General features: G+C 45.6%; 1 protein-coding gene across 2 annotated transcripts in view; it reads left to right on the top strand.

Moving 5' to 3' along the window:
• The window catches only part of NEDD4L (NEDD4 like E3 ubiquitin protein ligase), a 339,262-nt gene that overhangs the window by 82,038 nt on the left and 234,816 nt on the right, over positions 1-22,408 (top strand). Inside the window, exon 1 of one of the 2 annotated variants that reach the window (XM_066247372.1) lies at positions 2,637-2,655. The exons of the other annotated variant lie outside the window; for it this stretch is intronic. The gene's annotated coding sequence lies outside the window, so the exon portion shown is untranslated. Of the gene's footprint in view, positions 1-2,636; positions 2,656-22,408 lie in introns of those variants that run through there. 2 annotated transcript variants of the gene reach the window in all.

The raw sequence follows: 22,408 nt of genomic DNA, 5'->3' as shown, positions 1-22,408 counted from the left end.
GAAGGAAAGTGAGTAAACGGTGAAGCAAACAGCTCACCCACTGAGGTTGTTTCACGTTTTTATGGTGGACTTACTAACACTTTTGGCTTTGGGAAGCAGTTTCCTGTGTTTAATCAGTTGGCAAAGAAAGTACTTTGGAGATGATTGTGCTATGTGAGCAGAGAAAGTGGGGTTTCAGGTGAGAACCTTACCTTGTATTGTTTTTTTTTTTTTTGTATTTTTCCGAAGCTGGAAACGGGGAGAGACAGTCAGACAGACTCCCGCATGCGCCCGACCGGGATCCACTTGGCACGCCCACCAGGGGGCGATACTCTGCCCACCAGGGGGCGATGCTCTGCCCCTCCGGGGCGTCGCTCTGTTGCGACCAGAGCCACTCTAGCGCCTGGGGCAGAGGCCAAGGAGCCATCCCCAGCGCCCGGGCCATCCTTGCTCCAATGGAGCCTTGCTGCGGGAGGGGAAGAGAGAGACAGAGAGGAAAGAGAGGGGGAGGGGTGGAGAAGCAGATGGGCACTTCTCCTGTGAGCCCTGGCCGGGAATCAAACCCGGGACCTCTGCACGCCAGGCCGACGCTCTACCACTGAGCCAACCGGCCAGGGCTTTACCTTGTATTGTTAAACAGAACATTTTAACTTTCATGATTAAAAGTGTTTTTAAAAGAAAGGGTTTGTTAGGCCATTGCTAGCAAAAAGAGAGAGAGACAGACAGACAGACAGACAGACAGGTCTTGGGGGCATGGAGTCTAAACCACCAGCAACATGGCTAGGGAGGAAAGATAGCGTGTCCATCATTTTGGAGTTTGCAAGCGTTTATACATCAGGTGGTGTGTGTGTGTGTGTGTGTGTGTGTGTGTGTGTGTGTGTGTGAGAGTCATCTGAAAGGATTTGCATTAGCAGAGGGGTGGGGAAGGCAAGCCAGGCCAGCCCAGGGATAGGTGCTGAGTCCCCAAGAAGAGTTGTCCGCTCCTGGGCAGCTTTTGTGAAGCCCCCAGGTAACAAGAAGCAGAGGCTGCTGGAGTTTTACAGTGCCTGGCTGAAATAATCTTTGGAAATAGCCACCTGGAAATTAATCCAAAATTCCAACAGACACAGAAGGCCTGTGAGCAGTCTTTTGTTAGCTGACCCGTGCTGTTTACAGACTAACAATTGTGTCTTTCTCTAATTCTCGGGCGACCGTAATTTATTTCATTTAGCTTAGCTCAGAATTTTCTCCTAGTCAGGATTCTGCCACAGGGTCGAGCTAGCCTACTCCTGACAAAGCTGCTGATAAGATGGTTTTAACAAGCAAACAGTCTGCTGGCCCAAACACTTGTTTATTTACCAAGCTCCCTCTCTCCCCAAAGTGAGGATGCGTTGGGGGGCTGCGGGGTGTCTCCGGGCTGTGTATGTCTGCGGGAGAGGGTGTGGTGGGAACCAGGAGCTCCTGGCTGTGATGACAGTGGGCGTTTGTGAATGGGAGACTAGGAGACTGTTAGTGTGTTTTCAGACCTTAAGGGAATGGATTATCGATTAATGAACAAGAGGGGCTTAAGTCAACTTTTCAGGTTTAAGGTTGATGGAAAGCTGAAGGATTCCAGAATGACCCAGAAAAGCCAAAGAAGTAAGGCACTGATATGATGGGGTTGTGAGGAAAGATGGTTGCAGATCTAGCACCATTCTAGTATTTTCCTTTGGACTCATATTTATGTTTCATTGACTCCCTCAAAATGGCCAACCCTAAACAGAAGATGCGATTCCCCAAGTGGTCCAGCCACTGCCATGTGCGCTGGGTGACAGGTTTGGCCACTGGAGTGGAACCATAGCCTGAGTTTCTTAATTTATAGAGGGGAGGGGGGAATCAAGAAATGATGGGATTTAAAAAAATTAAAGAATTTCTCCTCTATACTTTTCTGAAATGTTTGATATTTGCTGTTGTATGATTACATTGAATTCAAGGATCATATGCTATGTGATCTGGCAAAAGCATAATTATTTTAAGTGTGATTGAACACCATTTGGTGTTTCTTAAAAAGCAGAGCGACTCCCATGAAAATTCCACCCTGATTGAAATTCCTTCAGAGGTGCAGGCTGGGTTCTGAGGTTATCCTGTTGATAGAAATGTATATCGTGTGGTTTATATATGGGTCATATTATTTATATTTAATGTATATTTGTTTTTACAAAATCAAATAAAAACAGTAGAAAGTGAAAGACCTCTAATGTGGTGGTGGTGGTTAGAAACAGATTAAGGGTCAGGGAAGTCTCTTGAATACATTACTTGTTGATAAATGAAGTCACTCTACGTTCTGGTGGGGCTCTGTAGAGCTGGCTGAGGTGAGACAGCTTTGTCTAAGGAGCCCAGAGCCATAGCGGCTGTGTCCACACATCTGCTTCTTACTAACCTCCAGAAGGGTAAGCTCCTGAAACAACTGCAGAATCCCCCAACCACCATCACGCCCAAGAGTCGAGTGTGGCGTGGAGGGATGGAGAGAGGGCTGAGGTTGGGGTACACCGGTTGCGGCTGGGGCTTTGTAGACCGTCAGGGCCTCTGGAGCTGAGTTTCCCAGAGGGTGTTGATGCCAGGTTTTTATTTTGGTTCCATCACCCTGTTTCAGACTTGACTGGACTGAAAGAGGTCAAGAGCAGAGGCCAGGACACAGCAGCTGCCCAGGTCATCCAGGTGAGAGATGTCGGTGGCATGGACTAGGAGCGGAGCATCCAGAAGGTGAATGGAGTAATTAGGTACCTGTACTTGGTCTCAGAAGGCTTCTCTGTAGTGAAGGACTGAGCGTGCAGTCCAGCAGTGGCCGTGCAGGTGAAGTTTGGGCGAGTGAATGGTGAATGCGTAACACGGAGATTCGGTTGCAAAGATCAAGAAATGTCTCAAGTTTCAGCCAGTGAATTTTTGTACTTGATTAAAATCATAATTCCAAGGTAACAAAAGCCCACTGTTTGCCCTTTTTCTGCACAAGGGAACAGACAGCATGTTCACTAGTCATATTCCAAAAATGTAGATTGGTGCTTTGTTCTGTAAAAATTCCAATGAGATTGGTTTCTTTGTATAGCGATCAATAGATCCTTTTGTCCGATTCCTGAGCAAGGGATTCCTTTCCATTTTCGGTGGTGTATTTTAAGTGTGTTTCTCAGAGGAATGCCTTCCTTGTGTAATCCATCCATTTCCTTTTCTGCAGCAGAGATCTACCCATGAATGAACGCTTTGTGCAGCCCTCAGCCCCTGCACATCTCTCCTGGAGGTAGAGCAGGTAGAGTTGCCTCTGCTCTGAGTATTACACTGATTTTCTGAGATTAAGGGAGGCCGTAGAGCAGGGGTCGGGAATCTTTTTGGCTGAAAGAGCCATGAATGCCACAGATTTTAAAATGTAATTCCGTGAGAGCCATATAACGACATGTGTACGTTACTCATTATCCAATAAAAATTTGGTGTTGTCCCGGAGGACAGCTGTGATTGGCTCCAGCCACCCGCAATGAACATGAGCGGTAGGAAATGAATGGATTGTAATACATGAGAAGGTTTTATATTTTTAACATTATTTTTTTATTAAAGATTTGTCCGTGAGCCAGATACAGCCATCAAAAGAGCCGCATCTGGCTTGCGAGCCATAGGTTCCCGACCCCTGCCTTAGAGGAAGTGCTGAGGATTCCATCACGCTACCCATGACTGTCAAATTGGCGATGCATAATTGTGACGGGAACATCCCCGGGAAATGAGCATGGGTTTTGGAGGCAGAAAGACGAAAGTTTGAGGCCAACTTTCTCCCCACCACCACCACTATCATGAGCTGTCCTTGGGCTTGTTGTTTCTCTCCTTTGGGCCTCAGTTTCCTCCTGAGTAGGAGGAGGGCAACGAAATGCTCCTGATAGGCTGGTTTGGGGAGACAGTAGGTGTGATGCTTTGGTTAGTGATCATTAGTATGAGGAGGGGCCATCGGCAGATTGCTGGGGGCCAGGGTTGTTACAGGGGATGGGGACATGACAGTGTTTTAAAAGCACCTTTTTTCCCGGCCAGGGCACACAGGAGAAGCGCCCATTTGCTTCTCCACCCCTCCGCTGCGCTTTCCTCTGTCTCTCTCTTCCCCTCCCGCAGCCAAGGCTCCATTGGAGCAAAGATGGCCCGGGCGCTGGGGATGGCTCCTTGGCCTCTGCCTCAGGCGCTAGAGTGGCTCTGGTCACAACATGGCGACGCCCAGGATGGGCAGAGCATCGCCCCCTGGTGGGCAGAGCGTGGCCCCTGGTGGGCGTGCCGGGTGGATCCTGGTCGGGCGCATGCGGGAGTCTGTCTGACTGTCTCTCCCTGTTTCCAGCTTCAGGAAAATGGAAAGAAAAAAAAATAATAAATAAAAGCACCTTTTGATAGATGATAGATAGATAGATGCTCCTTTTGTTGTCTCTTCATCATGAGGCTCTGGGAGAGAAAAACATAACTTATTTAGATTAGAGAAAATATGAACCCTTGCACGGTAGCATCACAGAGAAGCCAGTAGGGCTTGCTGCAGTGGTTTGGAATAAGTCATCTTGAGTTACAGGCAGGATAAAAATAAACTTTCTCTAATGTCTCAGGAGTGGGATGGAAAGGAGGCAGATGTTGCCTCTTTACACGAGAGCATTGAGCTCCGGTCTTTATTCTTTCCCCTTTAAGTGCTAGATTACTTCATGGGTGCCTGATTGTGTGTACAAGTAATTGTAACCTGTATGGAGGTGTTCTAGCTCTCCATCTAGGTTAGTGTTATAAATATGTGTCGAGTGACCACTGTTAGTGTGTACCAGTGGTTCTCAATCTGTGGGTTGCAACCTCGGCGGGGGTCGAACGACCAAAACACAGGGGTCGCCTAAAGCCATCGCAAATACATATTTTATTTAAAAATGTATTGTATAATAAATATGTATTTTCCAATGGCTTTAGGCGACCCCTGTGTTTTGGTCATTCGACCCCTGCTGGGGTCACAACCCACAGGTTGAGAACCGCTAGTGTATACATTTATGTGTGTGTTTGTGTATACCAGGGGTCTCAAACTCAACTCAGCATGTGGGCCGCAGAGCAAGATCACAGCCGTTCGGTGGGCCGCACTAGGTCTACAAAAGGCAACTGTTACGCAACACTTTTCTCACTGCAGCTGAAAACAAAAAAAAATCAGTACAACAAGCACAATCGTACATGCAGTTTACTCAGTGTCACAAAACGACCAGAAACTGTAGTTCACATCACAACTGCTGTTAACTAAGCTAATATCTAGCTAGGATGCTAGAGAAATGAAAAATACAAGTAGGCCCCTAGCTTACTTAATTTTATCCAAAATATTTTGAACTTCGTGGATTAGTCTGCGGGCCGCACAAAGTTGTTCGGCGGGCCACATGCAGCCCGCGGGCCGTGAGTTTGAGACCCCTGGTGTATACGATCATATCATTTACATCAGTGGTTTCCAGCTGTCGCTCTGCCAGTGGTTGGAAACCACCGATTTAGGTTGAATGTAGCAATTGTGAATATTGGAAAAATTTCCCTCACCTGTCTCCAACCTCTAAATTGCAAAAACAAACAAACAAACAAACACACGAAATAATCTTAGAACCCATGCCTGTGGGTAGCAAACCTAGCTCAGCGCCTGTGTTCCAGGCTGCTGTCTGACAAAACTCACCAGGGCGGTGGAAACAGTACCGCCCTATTTTCTGAAGGCGACAGTGAGGTTATTATGGTCATGGCAAATTTCAGATCAACATAATGCAAGAAGGAAGCCCTTTTATCTTTGCCCTCTACAAAATGTCTAATTGAATTTAAACCACCTGCTTTTAAATTCTGATTCGAATTTAATGTCTGTAATTTTGTTTGGTTTTCAGAAGGAATATCTCCCGTCTTCCCACTGGAGTGTTAGGGAGCCGATGTTGATGGATGCTTCTGTCTGACATGTTATATAGCCTGGCTCGTGGGCTCACACATGTTGCAAACCCAAGATGCTTTCTGAGTGGTGGCAGAATTTAAAACTCCAGTTATATTAAAGATGTTTTGGGAGTTATACCTTGTACTCCATTTTGTAGAAACAACCCCCTTTGATATATGTCTTATTACTGGCTTAACCAAGTCTCTGTGTTCAGGAAAAGATGTTTCCGCTTACCATTTTAATGCCAGACATTTAAGCAACATTGAAGCCCAGATAATGAAGACTCTTGAAGTGAGAATTTAATTCCGCATCTCCTGTGCGGCAGAAATGGAGCTTGAAAACTGCAAAGCTCACCTCCCATTATTTTTTCTAATAATTTTATCTCTTGTTTAAGAAGCCCCTTAATTTCAGATGTTTATTGATTATCAAGACACCAATCAGATTGGATTGGGGCCCACCCTCACAGCCTCATTTTAACTTAATCACCCCTTTGACCTTTTCTCCAAATGGGCTGAACCAAGTTCTGAGGTACAGGGGGTTAGGGCTTCAACCTGTGCTTGGGGGAGGGGGTGGCATACAGTTTAGCCCATAACACCAACTTAGTTTTATGCTTTTTGTAGGAACAGACAAATGTGCAGTGGCTTTTTGGATCTTTCTTAGAAGAAAGGTGAATTCCTATCTTTGGTGTTTTACGATTTAATTATTTGATGGTTGCCAGAGGAGAGGTGGCCATTGGGAGACGGGGTGAAAGAGGTGATAGAATAAGAAGTACAAATTGGCAGTTACAGAACAGTCATGGGTGGAAAGTACAGCACAGGGAATAGAGTCAACAATATGTAATATCTACGTATGGGGCCAGGTGGGTGCTGGAAATGTCAGGGGAACGCTTTGCAAAGTGTACGATTGTCTAAGCACTATGCTGTACACCTGAAACTCATACAAATAATTTTGAATGTAAACTCATGAAGAAATAAAAGATTTCATTTTGTTGCTCTAAGAATTTGTTGAGAATTTAAATGTCCCTTGACTAAATGACACTCTATTCATGGCCTTGCCCTTCCAAGGAGCCAAATATATTTGTCTGGATTAACTGGAGCCATGCAGGTTCTTTCTGAGAGACCTTACAGCCAGCTGCAGGATTGCAGAAACAGAAAGTGGCGGAAGAGGAAGCATCTGCTCAGGGAAAAGGCGAACTCTTAAAAGGGTTACTTGAGCACAGGATGTACCTCTAAACATTTACTGAAGGTGGAGGGACGCTGACAACTGATGTGACCATGGGTGGAGTCTCCTGGCTCTAACTCATCAGGCTGCAGGAAGAAGTGCCCGCGGGCCCTCAGAACCTGAGTGATGGGGTCCAGGTGGCAAGTTCCTTAGGCACCTGAGATGTGAAGTACGCTGAGAGCACACCTGAGCTGTACTATCCTGGGAGTCCAGGTAACGTTGCTCAGCTTTCCCCCATCACCTGCCAGTGGAAACTTACCCCTGGTGGCAGCCAGGGCTTCCACATGCTCTTCAGAACCGCCTTGGAGTGTGTGGCTCTGCCTCCCCTTTGCTAAGTTCAGTGCGGGGGACGTCTCACAGTTCAGGAGTTAATGCCACTCGGTAAGAAGACTGTCCTTGGTGTGGGGAGGAGGTTTTACTTTCCTGGGTTGTTTAAAAACTTTGCCAATTTCTTCCACAGACATTTTACATTACCTCAGGACTCGTGAGCTAGTTAACACCTGTCTGACATAGATGACCTTCTTCCTGGAGGGATTAAATTCAACCTCAGGGTTGTGAACTTGAATTTGGGGGCAAGTCTATGTGGGCCTGATGGGTTTTCTGAAGTGGAGGGTGTTGCTTTAGGTGAAAAATAAATAAATAAATAAAATGAATGGTGAAAATGTATGATTACCACAGAAGCTGTGGATTTGTTTTCTTGAAGGAGAAAATGGCACCTGTGAGAGGCTCTCTTAGATTGTACAGTGAGAAAGGAAGTTTTACGGGAGAAGGATTTATTTCTCTGCAGTGCCCATCTGAGTAGGGCCTTTTCTGAGTATGAAATATTGAGCAAAATTGTTATTTTTTTGAAAGAGATGTGAGTTTGGTTTTTTTTTTTAGGTTTTATAGTGTTTCATTATTTGCCTATTAGAAAGAATTTGGTGAAGATTTTAATGTGACTAGCCGAATAGCAGTGTTCTTTGTGAAGGGTTGTTCTCTTAGCACTGGAATCAGAACATCCATTTACCTGCTATTTACCCTGCTGGCTTGTAGCACGGACCTGTGTGTATGTGTTTATATATTCTAACTACTGCTGTGAAACCTGTTTCTAGTGCTTAAAGGGAGAAAATTGAAAGCACCAATTATTTGGGCTGACAAAATACATTTTAGACCTTAGATTGCTAGATGGCTTTGAATATTTAGTGAGGGGCAGGGGAGGAGGGCGTGACAGCTCTTTTCCTGAGAAGGGTACAGGGCACCCCTTCAGGTAAGTGGCCCCGGTGTGAGCCAGCTGGCCACACTTGCTGGCTGTCATTGTATGGTGGCCAGGGCACTGTTTTCCAGACTGGGCGCTTTGGTTCAGTGGAGGGTGAGGGTCCCAGGGACCCTGTCTGCTGTGATACTGCTTCCCTCCCTCCCCTGCCCCAGGTTAGTGTAAATCCCCTCCACCTCCGCCTATGAAAGAACTTGAAACTCTGACTCTGTTAGGGAGTTCAGGCCCCACTTCAACCAGGCCAAGAAATTGGAATCTAATCTCTTTCGTAAAAAACTTCTACAGAGGATTTCATAACTTTCCCGAGTGTCATCTTTCTGGCGACTAACAACCTGGATGTTCTGACGTCGTCCTTTTTAAGGATCATTTGAGGAATGCCAAATGTGCATTCCTCCCGTGCTCTTCTGAAATGATTCAGAGTTATGCCTGAATGTGCAGACCCCGGAACGGGGGGTGGGGGTGGAGGTCAGGGGAAAGAGACAACTGCTTCTGCCTGGGGGAAACACCAGGGGAAGAGGCTGAGGCCCCTGAACTTGTACTCTGTGGAATTGCATGTTTCCTGCATCATGGTTTGCTTCCAGAGATGAGGGGTGAATTGTGGTGATTCAGCACTTAAATTTCCGGTGCATAGTCAGTGCTCAAATAATGGTTACTAAATATGAGTGTGCAGAACCAGTGCGAAAATACAGAGATGACCACAGCATGGTAATTTATGGGATGGTCGTGAAACCCGGGCTGTGGACTGGTGACAAGACATGCTGTAGTGTGTTTGTATACAAAGATGTCTAGTATTTTAAGTAGTATGGGACATGAAGGGTCAAGTGTTAATAGTAATTTAATTGACTAGATTTTGAAATCTGTGGGATTAAAGAGCAAAGAGGAAGCTGTGTAAGAGGGTGGAGGGGGGACGCCGCTCAAGGGACATGTGATTGTGGGCCTTAAAAAAGGTTGTAAATCCCCCCCAAAAAAGTTCCTGAAAATGAACACTGTATACAGGCAGCCCTCGCTTTGCATGATTCCGTGGTAACTGAACATGCAAAGTGGGACTGCCGGTATGTTTACTAGACCACATAGAACCTTCTGCTGGTCTCGGACTGAACTCTGTTTTAGAAAGAGAGAACTATGAGGACAACTCGGTGCTGTAACCTCCAGGTGCAGAGAGAGGTGACAGTCACAGCGCCTAACACCCGCTGCGTCCTAACCCCCACCTGGAACTGGGAAGCTGCGGTCAGGGCAGGATCGCATAAGCCCAAGTATTAGTCACAACTCCCAGTTCCTTTTTTTTTTTTTTATAATTTTATTTTTTTAATGGGGTGACATCAATAAATCAGGATACATATATTCAAAGATAACAAGTCCAGGTTATCTTGTCGTTCAATTATGTTGCATACCCACCACCCAAAGTCAGATTGTCCTCTGTCACCTTCTATCTTGTTTTCTTTGTGCCCCTCCCCACCCCCTTTCCCTCTCCCATTCCCCCCTCCCCCCCCCGTAACCACCACACTCTTATCAATGTCTCTTAGTTTCACTATTACGTCCTACCTACGTATGGAATAATACAGTTCCTGGTTTTTTCTGATTTACTTATTTCGCTTCGTATCATGTTATCAAGATCCCACCATTTTGCTATAAATGTTCCAATGTCATCATTTCTTATGGCTGAGTAGTATTCCATAGTGTATATGTGCCACATCTTCTTTATCCAGTCATCTATTGATGGGCTTTTTGGTTGTTTCCATGTCCTGGCCACTGTGAACAATGCTGCAATAAACATGGGGCTGCATGTGTCTTTACGTATCAATGTTTCTGAGTTTTTGGGATATATACCCAGTAGAGGGATTGCTGGGTCATAAGGTAGTTCTATTTTCAGTTTTTTGAGGAACCACCATACTTTCTTCCATAATGGTTGTACTACTTTACATTCCCACCAACAGTGTATGAGGGTTCCTTTTTCTCCACAGCCTCTCCAACATTTGCTATTACCTGTCTTGCTAATAACAGCTAATCGAACAGGTGTGAGGTGGTATCTCATTGCCATTTGACAACACTCAGTTCTTCATCCAGTATTTATGAGGGCGTCCGGACCTGGGAAGGTTGTGTGCCCGCGGAGGCAGAAAAACAGAAGCTGTTTTGTAGGGTTTTACTTCTTGATGGGATTTCTCCCTTCCTACATTATGTGAAATCCATATTAGGACAATTAAAAAATAATCTTGCTGTGAAAGGAGTAAATATTTTAAAATGTATTTCAGATGGACTTTCAGGGAACTGGCCACTAATGCTCTCTGACCTCCTGCAGCTCTCCTAATAAAGAATACCTTAACATTCCTCTGTGGTTGTGGTGATGGCATTTTCTTTTTTTAATTTCTTTTTCCTCCAAAAGCATTCTGTTGGAGGTAACACAACATTTGTGGTTTTACTTCTGGTACTTAGTTATAAATATCTTTTGAAACAGCACACACCCTCATAGTATTTGTGATTATTTTGTAGTTTGAAGAAAAGCTAGAAAACTTGACTTTGATAGTTTTAAATTAAAAAAAGAAATCTTAAATTAGTACTGAGATGAAATCCTTTAGTTGTATGCATTTCTATGAAGAAACGGGAAAAAAATAATTTAACCAATTTCTATTCCAGTTTTTAAAAAATTTCATGAGTTGAAACACAAATTCCAATAAGCTAGGAATGGAGTTTTTCTGACCCCGTCTCGTTAATGAGTTGGCGGGTGAGTTGCGGCTTTGTGACAGAACGGCGTTGCTGGATACTGAGGCTCAGCTGAAATGTTAAATCTGAGCACGCACATCTGCACGCTGTAAGGAAGTGAAGTTGCAGTAGCAGTGATTCTGACCGAGATAATACACCGAGAAGACTGGTCTCCTTTCCAGTGTGGAGCCAGTGACCATGCACATGATCTCTCCTGCCACCTGGGAGCTCAGTTAGACAGGATCACAGGCTGGCTCTCAGCCAGAGATGATGGGAACGGGGTAGGGGGTGGGGAGGGAGGAATTAGGAAGAGGTTCCAAGTCAGACGGTGCTCTGAGGACCTCTGGTCATGTATGGTTGGTTGTACAAGTCTCGTTATCCTTGTCACCCCCCACGATCTGCTATCTGGTGGCCGATGTTGGCATCTCTCTGGGGTCTGTGGCACTGGGTGCTGGGGTTTCTTGAGGTTTCGGATGGGACAACTCCGTCTGGGTGCAGCTTTTTCCTCAGGGGTGTTTGGCCTGATGCTCTGGTTCCCAGGTGACTTTGCTGTTCTGTGTTGTTTCAGTTAGCTTTTGTGTAGCACTCAGGCTGACTTCAGCCACCCCTTGAACCAGTGACCACTCGCACTTTCTTGTGTAATTTTCCCCTGTGTTATTTCTTAGAATGATTCTGACGAACAGCCCATTGTAGAGATAGTATTGCTCTTCTTCGTAATAGGAATTTTAAACGTCTCACATGGAGCCAGTCAGCCAAGCATAAATCCTTTCTGAGAATGAGATGTGGAATAAGAATAACAACAAACAGACCTGCCCCCTGAAAACGTTATTGACAAGTGTACAAGTGCTCTTGACTTGTTTCTATTGGTTATTTCACGCGTGATGTTTTGGAACTGGCTGTAGATAAGGACACATTCTGACTTATGAAGACTCTTCTGTTCCACAATGAGGTTGACAGGGATCGCAATTATTATTCCTGGGTTTTGTCATAGTGAATTTACATATATAATATACATAGAGAAAGTGTGTGATCTTGTAGAAATCATCTGAGACTGAGTTCTTGGCTCCTCGTGTGCAGATCTCCTGAAATCACAACACCTCAGAGCTGGGAAGGGACATCAGGGGCCATCTGGTTCGTTTTCCTGTCCCTGGTGCTATTGGCAGGCCCCTGCTCTGGCTCCGGTTGTGGCCAGCCAGCTCTCCGCCTCAGGAGGCCACCTGCTTCGTGTTTGACTAGGGTGATACTGGAAGAGCCTTCCCCTGGGTCAGGCCTGTCTGCCTCCCTGGGGCTTTTGCTCCTGGGCTGAGGTGGCCCTCTGTGGCCTCACACCATCAAATGACTTGGCTTGGGTCATCCTGCCTCCCTTCCTGCAGAAACAATCTGGTCTTTAAAAATAAAACACAAAAAACAAAAAACACAAACCAGGTCAGACATGCTGAAGTCTTTATGTAATGTCTGTTTGTTTATTAACTATCCTGTTACTTAAAAACAAATGTTTTGAGTTAATACATAAAAATGGTTTTAAATTAAAAGCCAAAAGAAGGCTGCATAGTGAGACATCTGAGTGTGTCTGTCTGTCTGTCTCACACACCACTGACCCTGGCCCACTCGTTTCTGTCCTCAGTCAGCCAGTAATACCAGTTCCTTTTGTCCCACAAGCTAACAAATATTTGTGTGTGTGTTTGCACACACACATCTCCTTCCGTGTCCTTTGTATACAAAGGATGGCCTATCCTACCACATGTTCTCCATCTGGCCTTTTCAATGTGACCGTATATCTTAGATTGTCAAGCCTGTACATAGGGAACATCCTCATTTTTTCTTATGGGTGCTTAGTGTTCTATTGTTTGGATTCCATCCTATTGGCTTAAAACACAAAGTAAAACAACCACCTCCCTCCTAAGTCTTGCCATCGGGGTTTGAACCTAATGCTGGCCCAGGGCATAGTATGATGACATGCCCCACCCTGGACTTTGAATAGTGCAAGTGGTTTACAGTGTCATAATGTTGAGTCATGTTGAGCTGGAGATAAAATACAGCCCCGTAGGTCTCCCTCTCCTCCTTTCGATGCTTTCCCTTTTTGTTCCTTCCATCCTGCCCTTCCTCATGGACTCCTGCAGCTAAGGGCACATCCCCTACGAAACTCCATGCTGTGAGCTTTGGCTGTGAGATTTCATTGTGATGAAATCTTTTTGGATTCTCATCTAGTCATCTGCCATTTTATCTATTTGTATATATCAACTAACAATTGGATTAGCCTGTGTTCATCCAATTAGTATCCCTATCCAAATTTTTCTGGCTCATGTGGCCCTGGGTAGAGCTAACAATAGAGTTGCATGCATAACCCCTGAGACCTCTCTGGAGCTTTCTAATGACTATACTTTGGATAGGAGTTGGTAAGTCGGTACAACTGGGTCTTATCTAACTTTAGTATCAATTGACCTTCACCATATCATTTTGTCTAGAACAGCAACTTTGAACCGGTGTGCCACAAGAATTTTTATAACGTGCAATACCTATTTAGTCAGGGACACTGACCTCTTTTTCTGTACATTGTCAAAACAATGACAGCAACCAACACAATAGCCATTTGGTATGAATATTGTCTTGAACCATAAATATACTGCTCACAAAAATTAGGGGATATTTTATAGCTTCATATTAATTTTGAAATATCCCCTAATTTTTGTGAGCAGTATATATAGGTCATATAATAGAGTTACATCTGATTGGTCACGCCTCATAATAAGGTTATATCTGATTGGTTACTTCTTGGTATCAGAAATCCTTATATATAATACAAGTATAGTCACCTGACTTTTTTTTAAATTATTTTATTTTATTTTATTTTTCTGAAGCTGGAAACGGGGAGAGACAGTCAGACAGACTCCCGCATGCGCCTGACCAGGATCCACCCAGCACGCCCACCAGGGACGACGCTCTGCCGCGACCAGAGCCACTCTAGCGTCCGGGACAGAGGCCAAGGAGCCATCCCCAGCGCCCGGGTCATCTTTGCTCCAATGGAGCCTTGGCTGCGGGAGGAGAAGAGAGAGACAGAGAGGAAGGAGGGGGTGGGGGGTGGAGAAGCAAATGGGCGCTTCTCCTATGTGCCCTGGCCGGGAATCGAACCCAGGTCCCCCGCACGCCAGGCCGATGCTCTACCGCTGAGCCAACCGGCCAGGGCCATCACCTGACTTTTTAAAAGTCACTGTGGAGCAAAAAGAGTAGGTAATTACTATTATTATTATTTTTTGTAAATCAACAAAAATTATACCTATTTCTTTTGTCCGATTGGCAATATATATATATATATATTTTTTGGTGTGTTGCAGAATTTTAGTAATTAGTTTATGGTGTCATGAGATGCAAAAAGTTGAAAATCGCTAATCTAGAAAAATAAAAGGTGGTTTGGTCAAAGTCTATATACACTGATAAGCAGCGTGGCCCGGAGCAGTTAACCTTATCAGAAAAGGACGCTTGTCTTATTCGTTAGCAAACCTTAGCTATATAGATTGTTCTCCTCTCCTAAACGCTCACAAAATGTTCAGTAATTCACTCTAAAACGTTGCCTTGGGTTGATGTCATTTATTCCCTCAGACATTCATTCGCCCGGAAACATGTGAGTGCCCTGCTCTTTGCAGAGTCTAGGGAAGCAGTGCTGAGCAGGCAAGGAGGTTGCTTCGTGCTGCTCTGGCCTTGAGCAGATGCACAGGGACCATTAATCTTGTCGCTGCCCGTGACCTGTCTGGTCCCTGCCTTCAGAGAGCTTCATCTTTGGGCATGAGAGCTAATTTGAAAAGCAAGGACAGGACAGTGATTACCAGGGGACGGGAGATATAGGGGAGGGAAGGGGTTGGAAGAAGAGTGTAAAGAGGGACAAATATAAGGTGACGGAAAATGATTTGGCTTTAGGTAGTGGATATACAACATAATCGACTATTCAAATGGTGGAGTGATGTTTATGTACACTTATTGATCAGTGTCACCGTCAAAATTAGTTTTCTAAATAAAAAAACTAATATTAAATATGTGAACATGTGAAATGTGCAAAAGCAAAAAAGAAAGAAAAGCAATGACAATAAAGGGCAGGAGGAGAAATGGAGGTTACTGCAGGAGGACGAGACTAGTCTAGGAGCCCTGGAGTGACATTTTCAGAAAATGTGATGTTTAAGTTGACCCCTAAAGAGCAAGTAGGTGAATCTGAACAGAAAGTATAGCAAATTGGTTTCGGTTGAGGGAAAAATTTCCGAAAGTCCAGTCTGTGTCATTTATAGTGTGATTTGTAACGTCTTTTCTTTCAAAGTTGGGACATCTGCCCATCTGAGATGTCTTTGATTCCTCTGAGTTACCCAGCAGGTCTCTGAGCCACTAGGGGATGGCACTTGGTTGAACGAGTTGCAGAGCCTAGGCAGATGTCCTTGGCACCGTCCTAGTTCCTGTGTTTGGGGGCTTGGTTCTCTTAATCATCTTCTTCTAATACAGACTTACGTAACTCTAATGTAGTCAGTAGTGCTGAAAGGCTTTGAGCTGTACAAGAGTGGATAATTATTTTTACAAGGTTTCAGACCTATACAGGAATTAGAAATAGTTACCTTTGGAGGATTAAGCTAGTAGCGTATATGGGTATCTGTGGGAGCAAACCAAGAAATGATGTGTAACCATGTGGTTGAAGATTTTGGGAACATCTCCAGTTCCAGTGCAGGTGACTTGGGTGTGATCGCCAGGAGGCAGGGTCGGAAATTGGTTGCAATCTGTGAAGGGGAACCCTGCCTGTCAGTCAGTCATGGTGCACAGGTCAGAGCCTGGGAATGGACGGGGGTCACATGCTGTGGAGCAAGGAAACAGAAAATCCAAGAAAGTTTCTGTTTGGTGCTGTTCTCTCTGAACTTGGGAAGCAGTGGTAACAGTCACCCTGTTGTGGAGATGAGCACAGCATGGGTTTGAATAATCAAACAAAGCCCTCGTCCTGTGTACACAGGCACCACGCAGGCTTCCAGTTGATTATAATTTGCATCTCTTCAACTTGCCCCTAGAATAAAGGTGACAGTTATTGTAGAGCATTGAATGGGTTATTCGCTTTGTTCATGTGTCTCTTCTATAAAATGCTGGGAGCTCTTGGCATACTCACATGAACCTCGCTTCTGGTCCTGCTCGGTGAGATTTGGATCTGGGACCACAGAACTCACCCAGGAGGACATTTTCCTGGGGGCGCTTGGCAACCTCTGCCTCCTGAAATTCAGGTCTCTTCCAGTTCCTTCTACTCAAACTGCACATCGACCCAGAAACACAGACTTGACTTTATTGCAACATGACAGAGTTATAAGTGCCATGAAAAATACAAAAGTCAGCCTTGGCCAGGTAGCTCAGTTGGTTGGAGCATTGTCCCCATGCACCAAAGTTGCAGGTTTGATCCCTGGTCAGGGCACATACAAGAATCAACCATTGAATGAGTAAGTAGGTGAACAAGTCGATGTTTCTCTCTCTTATAAAATTTTAGATTTTCAGCTATGATTTTTGGACTTCAACAAAATGCCATTGTTTATTATGATCATTTTTTTTCTGTATGTTTCTGAAGCCAGAAACGGGGAGAGACAGTCAGACAGACTACCGCATGCGCCCGACCGGGATCCACCCGGCACGCCCACCAGGGGCCACGCTCTGCCCACCAGGGGGCGATGCTCTGCCCTTCCGGGGTGTTGCTCTGTTGCGACCAGAGCCACTCCAGTGCCTGGGGCAGAGGCCGAGGAGCCATCCCCAGCGCCTGGGCCATCTTTGCTCCAGTGGAGCCTCGGCTGCGGGAGGGGAAGAGAGAGACAGAGAGGAAGGAGAGGGGGAGGGGTGGAGAAGCAGATGGGCGCTTCTCCTGTGTGCCCTGGCCGGGAATCGAACCCGGGACTTCTGCACGCCAGGCCGACGCTCTACCACTGAGCCAACCGGCCAGGGCCTTGATCATTTTTAGAACTATGAATACAGAATAATTGTTGTCTTAGTGATCTTAGAGGAATTTAAAAATGTTTCCTGTCTTATGATGAAAGGGTTGAAACAAAAGCACCATTGATAAATGGGTTCTTTGAAGACCTTTTACATGGAGTTTTACCAACTCTCCTGGTAAAAGCAGAATTTTCAATTAATGGAAGAAAGTGACTCTGTCCTTTAAGCTGCAACCCTTGCCAGCTCACTCATTTCATGGACAACGTTCAATGGTGCCTTTTTCTCCTCTCTCAGTAATTACTGAATTGCTGTGGAGTCTTGGCATTTGAAGATTTAACATTCTGGAAGCCACTCTAAAGATCTGACCTCACATGGAAGAATCTGCATTCTCACGTGTTTGACGTGAGGCCTGTGGGGTCCCCGTCAGTTAGCTAGGACCGATCGCAGCCACCACCCACTGCTACTCTTCTACCTACCACCAACCCCTAACTCACCACACCCCTGTTTCTTCTTGGGGGGTATATTTTCCAGGTGAAATGATATGGAATGACCACCTGGAATCTGTGGCTCTACTTTATTCAGAAGTCAGCAACAAAGACACCTCATGTCATGGAAAGAAAGAAATGTCAGACTAGCACTTGTAAGGAGTAGGTCAGAACAGTATTTAGTTGTAGGGGTAGAGGGAACGGGATGAGAGAAACCTGCATGATTCCCTGCCAGCTGTGCAGAATGGGCACAATAATCCTCTCTTAAGTCATCTTTAGATCCTTGGCACTGCCACAGAACAAGGTATAACAAAACCAATCTTACCATGGACTAACATATGAACAAGAGTTAAGTTCATAGAGCATCTCATTGACTAACATTCTAATGAGATGGCGTTGAATGAAATAGTGTTATTTGCTTTATTAGAATTGACAGAAATCTGTGGGTGCTTGAATGTGATTGTATTGGGATTTATTTAATATATAGCACCTTTGCCTTTTTGGCACAGGTAAAGGTGGTCGTGGCTGATCTGTCTAGAGGTAATGGTCTTCCCATTGGCTTCAGTCCATCCTTTGGGTCTGGTCTGTCTTCACAAGGCTCCTTCTGTGCAGTTTTCTAGATGGTTGGTCACTCCCACTTCTCAACTGTTATCAGTTATCTGAGTTCAGTTCTCTTTCCTACCAGCCCCTTCCCTCCAGATATTTCTCGTTATGTCAGTAATTTTCTCAAAGGGACCAAGAACAAACCCTTGTCAGGACTTTTGCTCCTTTCTTGCCTCCTACTACGTTCTCTGTGAATACTGTGCAAGGTTTAGAACCTGGTAATGCTACTGGCCTGTCCTGGGCTTTACCGAATCTCCCAGATCTTTGTCACACTCTGTTAAGCCACCATCGCTGCTGTTCCTTCACTTGTATAATGAGTTTTAAAATGTCTCAATGCAGGAAGACTGTACTATATTTTACCGTATTTGCTTAATTAGATTTTACAGCTATTAATTCATAGGCACTTGATTTGCATGCCTGCCAGTCTTTAATAATGTAGAGGAACTCTTGACCCCGGAACCTGTGATTACAGCAAACCTGCCTCACTGCCAGATAGCTGAATTCCGTAGTTTAACTCTTCTAAGTTGCCCGTGGGTTGAGAATAGGAGTCCCATCCAGCCCTGCTTCCTTTAACAAGCGGTTATTCAAATCCAGCTGTGTTTCTGCATAGAGCTGGTGTCCTTTGAGCAGCGCCATCTGACAGAACTTTCTGTGATTATGGGAATGTTCTCTGTCTGCCCTGACCCCTACATTAGCCACTAGACAAATGTAGCTGTTGAGTACTGGAGATGTGACTACTGTCACCAAGGAACTGAATTTTAATTTTAATTAAATAATTAAATTTCATTTAGCCTTGTCTAGCTAGCGGCTACCACATTGGACAGTGTTATACATAGAGTTCAGTTGAAAAGATAAGACTTCCCTGTAACGAGGAAAAAGGGCTACCGCGACGTATTGCTTAGGTGCCAGAGGAAGTGGTCAGTCTGAAGGAAGGCCCCGAGAGGAGCGCTGGCCTCCCACTCTGGGTGTCCTTTCTGACCTCTGTACTGAGCCCTGGTTTCGGGCCTCTAACTGCCCTTTGGACACCCCTCCGGCACACAGGGAAGGTGACCTCTGACCAGGGAACCCCTGGTCCTTTATTTCCCTTCTTTTCTTTTCCATCATCTAATATCTGAGCCCCCGCTGAGACGGGCACTGGAGGCTTCAGTCGATGTCTCCTCCTTTGCCTTGCAGAGCAGCGCCTGTCTGTCCCCAAGCCATGCTGCTCCCCCAGAAATAGCCTTGGAGCTGATGCCGTGTCCTCCAGCCTCCAGACAGAGTGAGCAGACCACACAGCCAGTGCCCTGCCTTCCCTCCCTGGACCTGTCCCCTCAGTCTGCTCTCTGCAGTGAGCCTGGCACTCACCTGCTTGGACGTGTTTGCCCTGCGCAGCCTGGAGGGTGAAGCCAGGCCCAGGCAACTAGTGCCCTCCCCACCGCCCAGCACACGACTCTGTCCCCACTTCCAGGGGCCCCCATGCGTCTTCTTTTGTCTGAAAGGCTGTTCCTCCCTTTTCCTCATTCTTCAAGGCTCAGCTCAAATGCCTACTCACCTGGGGTTTTCCTCAACTGTCTGGTCTGTTTCTCTCTCCACACCTCCCTCGTCTGAGTTCCTGCAGAATCCATCCATTGCTGTTACTAAACTTGCTCTGTCATCTTGCAATTACGTGTGTGTGTGTGTATGTGTGTGTGTTTTCTCCTGAGACCTTGTACTACTTTGAGCACAGAATAAGCCCTTGGGTAGAACCACTGCACAGGCCTGGGCAGTCATTGAGGCAAACAGGTGCTGTGTGGGAAGAAAGCGAGCTGTGGTGAGCCATCGGTGCCAGGCCGAGGAGTTCCAATCTGATCCATTGGTCTGTGGGGAGGCCCCACTGTGCAGAAGAGACAGTTTACAGAGATTAAGCAAATGAGGTGTCAGGTAAATTAAGACAACGAGACACAGCCATACCTGCACAGCAGCTGCACAGGGTGGGGCACATGGTAGGTGCTCAATAGCTTCTGAAAGAAGCGGCCATTGAGGTTATGCTAGTTGGTGCTGGAACATCCTGCTTTCAGTGATGACACCACTGAGGCTGTGGAATGAAGAAGGGTGAGTTTAAGAGTTGTTTTAAAGGCTAATGTAAGTTTCACGGCTACTCTAATGTTATCATCGTTGTTTCTGGAATTTAAGAAAATTATACTTAAGATCACGTGTCCTAAATCTTCTAGAGTTGCTTCAGTTTCGGATGTTGACTGAACTTACAGGACATCAGCTACCAAACTTCTTAAAAATAACAGCCACTGCACTTAATGTTGAGCAAGTCACCAAGTCCTGTTAATTCTGCCTTTAAAATGCCATGCATTTTACATGATAGAAAACACAGGCCGTGGTCTGTGAGTCATCAGTGCCTTTTCCGTGTATGGAAACTTTGTCCCTAACACATAGAGGAATCTCAACTTAGTGAATAGAGGAATTAGACTCCAATTATTGCATTGGATTCTCCGTATGCATTGGTTATGCATGGCTATAAATAAATTAGTCCCAAACTTAGCAGCTTAAAACAACAAGCCTGTGTTATCTCATGATTTCTGTGGGTCAAAACATCAAAAATGGCTCAGATGGGGGGTTGCCTTGCATGTTACTGGGAGATAGCAGGAAAGGGTTTCTCATGAGTTTACAGTCAAGACATCGGCCATCTGATGAAGGGCTGCCTTTGTCAGAAGGTTTGCCTGGCTGGGGAGGAGCTGCTTCCAAGATGGCTCACTCACAGGGCTTTTGGTAGGTGGCCTCAGTTCCTCACCATGTCAGCTTCCCTCTCATAGGGCTGCCACTTAAGTGCCCTCACTACAGAGCAGCAGCCAGCTCCCCGCAGAGGGAGTGGCCTGAGAGAGAGAGAGAGAGAGAGAGAGAGAATGCCTTTTATGACCTAATCTTCAAAGTCACACACTCTTACCTCCATATTCTGTGTATTAGGAAGAAGTCACTAAGTCCCAGGTATGGGAGCACGATTAAGCCCCACCTCCTGAAGAGAGGAATGTCAATTTGTAAGCATATTTTAATTTTTTAAATTTATTTATTCATTTTAGAGAGGAGGGAGGGAGGGGGGAGGGAGGGAGGGAGATAGAGAGAGAGAGAGAGAGAGAGAGAGAGAGAGAGAGGGGAAGAAAGCGAGAGGAGCAGGAAGCATCAACTCCCATAGGTGCCTTGACCAGACAAGTGCAGGGTTTTGAACCGGCGTTCCAAGTCAACATTTTATCCACTGCGCCACCACAGGTCAGGTCATGTAAGCATATTTTAAAACCACACAGCATGGCCTGACCAGGCAGTGGCGCAGTGGATAGAGCGTAGAACTGGGATGCGGAGGACCCAGGTTCGAGACCCCAAGGTTGCCAGCTTGAGCGTGGGTTCATCTGGTTTGAGAAAAAGCCCACCAGCTTGAGCCCAAGGTCGCTGGCTTGAACAAGGGGTTACTCAGTCTGCTGAAGGCCCACGGTCAAGGCACATATGAGAAAGCAATCAATGAACAACTAAGGTGTCGCAACAAAAAACTAATGATTGTTGCTTCTCATCTCTCTCAATTCCTGTCTGTCCCTATCTATCCCTCTCTCTATCTCTAAAAAAAAACCCAAACCCAAAACCAAACAAACAAAAAACCAAAAAAAAGCCACACAGCATGATTTCTGACACAGCCACCTTGACCATTAGCATTATGATTCTGCTCTAAAGGGTCATCTGGTACTTCTTCCCATTTGTTAGCTTTTCCATTTGGCATAAGAATAGCCATGATCTAGTAAAAGTTGAGAAATGTAGGTTGTGCAGAATCCAGTGTTTCCACAGTTTTTTTCTGGACCGAGTATCCTTGGGACTTCCTTGTTCAGAACAGAAGGCGTTGGTCTGACAGTAGTGAGCAGCTGCAGTGGACGGTTCTGTGGGTTGGGCTGTTTGCTGTCATCCTCATTAGTTGAGTTTGACCAGGACGTGTTTTCCATCCTGTACCTTTGTTCTCATCACACATCTTGTGTCCCTGTCCCACCCCTGTATTATAGGTGTATTAAGGGGATGTGTAGATCTGATCTCCTCGGTTGATTATAAGCCCTTCAGGGCAGAGAAGAATGGGCCTTGTTCAGTCTGTGCCCCTTCTTTCTGCTCGCACAGCGCCTTGAACAGCATAGTCACTTAGCACAGTTTTGTTGAATTTTAATTAGAAGGCCAAAATGGAGAACTGAGAGAGAAAAGTTAGGAGAGGGGCCAGCAGTGTGAAGTCGGGGAACTCATCAAGAGGGTGAAGAGGGGTCAGGTGTAGAGGGTAGGAATTGGGGGGGAGAGGCAGAAGATAAAGAGAACGTGATGTAGCAAGAGTTGGCAGTGACCAGAATGTGGGACAAGGTCAGG

The sequence above is a fragment of the Saccopteryx bilineata genome, chromosome 11 (assembly GCF_036850765.1).
Source record: "Saccopteryx bilineata isolate mSacBil1 chromosome 11, mSacBil1_pri_phased_curated, whole genome shotgun sequence".
Classification (NCBI taxonomy): Eukaryota; Metazoa; Chordata; class Mammalia; order Chiroptera; family Emballonuridae; genus Saccopteryx; species Saccopteryx bilineata.
The sequence above is the reverse complement of the archived record's forward strand: the minus strand, read 5'-3'. Positions and strand labels throughout refer to the sequence as shown.